The sequence below is a fragment of the Mizuhopecten yessoensis genome, unplaced genomic scaffold (genome assembly GCF_002113885.1).
Source record: "Mizuhopecten yessoensis strain PY_sf001 unplaced genomic scaffold, ASM211388v2 scaffold716331, whole genome shotgun sequence".
Lineage (NCBI taxonomy): Eukaryota > Metazoa > Mollusca > Bivalvia > Pectinida > Pectinidae > Mizuhopecten > Mizuhopecten yessoensis.
Window position 1 is genome coordinate 422,437 of NW_018480063.1, and position 6,000 is coordinate 428,436.

Below are 6,000 nucleotides of genomic sequence, written 5' to 3' on the forward strand. Positions count from 1 at the left end.
TTATATACTGTACCCATCACTATACACTGTACCCGTCACTATACACTATACACATCACTATATCATGTATTCCTTACTATATACTGTATCCATCACTATACACTATACCAATTAATATACACTGTACCCATTAATATATACTGTACCCATCACTATACACTGTACCCATCACTATACAATCTACCCATCACTATACAATGTACCCATCACTATACACTGTACCCATCACTATACACTGTACGCATCACTATACACTGTACCCATCACTATACACTGTACGCATTACTATACACTGTACCCATCACTATACACTGTATCAATAAATATACACAATACACTGTACCCAACACTAAACACTGTACCCATCACTATACACTGTACCCATCACTATACACTGTACCCATCACTACACACTGTACCCATCACTATACACTTAACCCATCACTAAACACTGTACCCATCACTATACACTATACCCATCACTATACGCTGTACTCATTACTACACACTGTACCCATTACTACACACTGTATCTATCACTATACACTATACACTGAACCCACCACTACATTGTATACACTGTACTCATTACTATACACTGTACTTATTATTACACACTTTACCCATTACTACACACGGTACCCATCACTATACACTGTACCCATCACTATACACTGTACCCATTACTATACACTGTACCCATCACTATACACTGTACCCATCACTATATACTGTACCCATCACTATACACTGTACCCATCACTATACACTGTACCCATCACTATACACTGTACTCATCACTATACANTATAATATTTCCATAAGTAAGCGTAGGTTTAATTGAATTTCATTTTAATGCAATATTACACAACAAATATTTATCAATAGATTTTGAATCATAATTTGATATTTTCATTTGAACACAGTAAAACATGATTTTATGATCAATATCTTCAGTATTGTTAAGGACTGCTTCATTTCAAATCGTTAATTGGCCGTGCAATAATAAAGTGCTGTGGAGTTAAGATTGCATGCCTTAGTTGAAAATCCATAAAGTACATTTTGTTTCTGGGGTAAAAACTCTACAATTGTAATTTCCATTGAAGAAGTAACAATTATAACAGTATCCTCTTTCACTGGCGACAGTAGAGCTGGACACTGTGAGGAATGTTCACACTTCTTGCGTTTTTTTGCGTGTGACGTTCACACTTCGTGTGTACAACGTACGTGTGTGACGTTCGCACTTTGTGTGTACCATGATGCTGTCAGTCTTTTACGTACCGTGAACATTGTCTCATAGGTTCAGACTGTCAGTCTATCATTTACTGCGAACATTATCTCATGGGTCACAGCTAGGAATCCATCATGTCAGGCCAATTCTAGCTTATTGAATCTCTCCAACACAAAGATCCGATTATCTTCCAATGCTTCTCCCGACAATAACATTTGCCTTTTGATCAGTCTATCGGAGACAATTAAGGTGGTACCCAGCAACTCAAATAGTTAGTGCATAATTTTGTTATAAAATTACTCTGTTCAAAACAAGACACTGTATATATGTACACGGGTAGTAGATAAAGTGTACGATACAAAGTCTGGACTAACCATGACATATATACAAAAATAAATATGTGTTCCTCACAGGTCATACATTAAGGTTGTTGGTTTTTTAATATATGTTTTTCCTGTAATATTTCGTAATTTATCACCGATCCCCTTCTTGGTTAGTGGCTAAGTAACTAACTACAAAAAGAAAATTGTTGTATCAATAACCCTTGAACAAATCTTATCATTTAAAAGAACACGTTCTTTTATTAGTCTCGAGTCAAATCGGCGTCAAATCGGATGGTGATTTTGCTTTTAAATACTCGATTTTATTATGACGTCATAATGAGGTCTCTGTAAAATTCTTGCTAATTCACAAAAGTATCATAGTCACCACGTCCAAGTTCTTCACCGAGAAATGAATGACATTCTTGTCCGAAATGTAATAATTTACAATTTTTTCAGATAACTGTGATTTTCATACTTTTAACATTTCAAGCAATTAAAATCGCACATCACAATTATAATGCTGACATGTGTTTTGGTGTCTAATTCTACATATATATTAATGACAGAGGACCATCAAGTAGGTATGACACAGCGCGATTTTACTAAATGTACCGACATATATGTAATAATTATGTGCTTAAACAGAGTGGCCAAGTGGTTGACGCGTCTGATATGCTGCTACCAGTAGCCCTCCACCACTGGGTCGCGGGTTCGAGACTAACGTGGAGCAATCGCCAGGTACTGGCCGTAGGTGGGTGTTTTTTCTCCGGGAACTCCGGCTTTTCTCCACCACCAAAACCTGGCACGTCCTTAAATGACCATATCTGTTAATAGGACGTAAAACACAAACAAACAAACAAACCCTAAAACAGAGTAAAATAACAACACTCGATCTTAGAGCGATGTGTGATCAATAAGACATATTTTGGATCTACATCCGTTATAATACAAACGTATTCTTTACTCAATTTACTTTTTGTTTTTGTTTTGTAAATATGCAGAAAAATAGGACGTTTTAACCTTACTTCACTTTAACTTGATTAAGTGTCGACTGGTATCTCGGGGTGTTAGTCAGTTGTCTTACTGAAGCATCCTGTAACGTTATTGGGTTGCAGGTTTTAATGTGTTGACAGAAAACCATCTTTGGAAACCAATATAACAGAAGTTTGAGCCAATACGAAATAAACTTCCCTTCAACATGTTTGGCAAATGAACCCAAAAATACATTTAGGCACGCATAAGGCTTTCATTCTATTACAACAAAGCCATTTATATCAATTGAGAAGATTTGGTTGTGTTGGAGAGAAATTTTGAGGCGTTCGGGTTTTTTTTCAGAATTCATTAGATGTTGGGACTGCCATAGAGCTAACACTGATTAATGCGTGGAGGTCGGCACTAACGTTCACTTGGTACGATTTGTACTTTCAGATCTTGTTACATACCGATTTCAGGAAAAACGTTTAGAATCTGTTCCCGAATCAATTTTCTGTGTGTTCGTAAGACAGGAACACGATGAGATTTAAGTCTGACAAGAGTTTGGTAAGCAATCCTACCAGATGAACTCCTTCAAACGGGCAAAAACTAATACCGGTCTAAAATTAACTAACTGTGCACTTGTGAGTTACTAGCCGAGTGAAGACAGCTAATTTACGGATATCGATCATCCGAGCTCGGTAACCAGGTGTACTAGCTCATGTGAAAATAACTTCTGTAAACCTCTGCGTGAACGGATCATGTACCGTCAGAAATAGCCTTAACGTAATGTCTATATATATACAACTGGTCACTACAGTTGATCAAACAGATGTCTAGCGCTGATATGTCATAATGTCTTGATTAAGCTATGTAGACGAAGATAAGAACTCTCATCAGCTGGTTACACAAAACAGTTATATTAATATATATATTGTAAGATGAAAACAAAAAAATGTTCTTCAATAACTAGAAATGAGAGGTCAGGAAGCATATACTTCAAAAATAAGCAAATAGAATGTCAACAAATAACTTGCAAATACCAAAGTGTAAAGAAAACCATAATTGGAACTCAAAACTCATAAAGTTGTGTCAAAATACTAACAATGAAGCGATCTAAAAATAGTTCAAGGAGAATAAGAAAATTTTATTCAAGAGAGTAAGCATTTTTGGCCCAATCAACGACATCCGCCATGTCAATCTAGGTCAAAGCCCTATAATGTCACGTCCTCGTATAGAGAACTGGGGTAGTGACAGTAAAATAAATTCACTAATAATATTTACCAAAAACATCGACCTTCACATCATGGCCCATATTCTTCAACAACCTCCATAACAATAAGATAGTCTTATAGTAGTGTTTCATGTAAAACGTGACAGATAAATTCTAGTTACAATGTTAGTGCCAACCTCGGAAACTGATTGACCATTAGCAGAGAAAACCTCTTTGCGACATATAAATTGGTAACTTAAAAAAAGCACGAAGGAAGCTTCTATATGAAACACTAAGTAAGACGACACAGAATGCACAACTGTACCATCACAGAAAGAAACAACATATATCTCGTCAAATGAAATCTTTACAGCAAGCAGGAATCTTTCCCATATTATCCATGACCTTCACAACAATAAGTAATTTGTAAAGTAGTATTTCATGTAAAACGTGACAGATACATTATGGCTACAAGGATACTGTCAACTTCGAACCTTTAGCAGAGAAAACCTCTTTGCGACATAAATTGGTAACCTGAAAAACTGCAGGAAGGAAGCATCTATCTGAAACGATAAGTAAGACGATACAGATAGCACATTACTATACCATGTGGCTATTTGGTCCATTTAGGACTCAGCAGTGGTACCTAGGGTAGAAACAATGTAGAAGTACAGCAAAATGGGAAAGTGTCTAAAAAACCCTTTATAACGTCACACTTGGCTCGATCAATGAATAACGTCCTATCAACAGTTAAAGTCGGTTAAGGACGTGCCTCAATGTGTGTATTGTATCCGAGCTTGCATTTGTGCTGGAGGCCGGGTATGTTAGTGTACTTGCCTCCTTGTGAAAGTATTAAAAATATGCTCGAGCGAATCACCTGTGACATGGGACTATATAAGCATGGTAGGCTAGAATGTTAATGCTGAGGAAAAGTAAATTAACTATCATACAATTAATATCATCACATATGACACAGACGTTTCTAGTGAGATAGCTTTTATTGCTATACTGTAGGCAAACACCACAGGGTTAGATAATGAAGTTACCATTATTATCACAATGTCGGTAAAATTCAAACCCCAACGAACATCCATAGTTTCAAAGTCATTTGGAAGTTATGAAGATGAAATACATATCGTTCAGACAAGAAACTCACATCTGTGATAAATAAATTAGGAGAAGAGAGATGTGTTGACAGAGATAATGATAACGACGTGTTCCACATTTGAAATGATATATTGCAATCATGCAATAACATTTTACAATTGTCAGCGCAACAAAATAACAGAACTACGGTAATATTTTATTCTCCTTGACATTTTTGGACTAAATTATCGGAGGTTAAAACCACGATATTAAGATGAAGCCTTCGATGGTACGTTGAATACCAATGTGCGTAGGAGTAATTTTACATTTTAAAAGTTAAAAAAAAAAAAAAGGTTATAAATGCAAATGTCAGAGACGCCAATTGAACAGGCAATCGATATATCGATTTTTCTTTCAAATTGTACCGATGCTTAATGACGTCTCTGATAGCTTAACACTTAATTAAAATTGCCAAACATAGCATTCTCAAATTTGATAACTGGTAACCACATGTGTGTGTTACGTGTTACGTTCATCCTTCGCGATACAAGGTGGTAGACTCAGCTGGGGGATGTTTTTCCTCCCCGCGGTTTGTTGTAACCTTCACGATCATATGATAGTGGCATGGTTCATAATGTACACATTTTACAGATTAATTATTTTGAATTGAACAAGTACTCAGGTACTCAAAAATTACAATAATACAGATAGATCTCTACGGCATTACAATATCGTGGACACGTCGAGGGAGCACGGTTACATAACAAATAGTCCAGACTCATCGAGGTCACGTGGTACAGAACCAGAGGGAGCAGCGCGTCAGACGGTGAAACAGATACAGCAACCTAAGGCAGTGTTGGCATTGAAAAGCTGGCCTTGATGCACTGCCTTGTACCTAGACATATTATATTGTTACATTATATACACTTTTGTTTGACATTCGGCCTTTGATTTTCGTTTCTGGTTTAAGATCAATAATAAACTTCACATCCAGTCAAAACACTGCAAAATTATCAAAAGTTTGGATAAATTGTGTCTCATGTAACGTTACAGAAGGCGGTTGCGCATGCACAGCAAAGTCTGTAGTGATTCGGAAGACACGATGGTTATCTGTGACGTGTAAATCACATATAATGGTGATGTTCCGATTCCATCGCCATATATTGTTTAAGTCA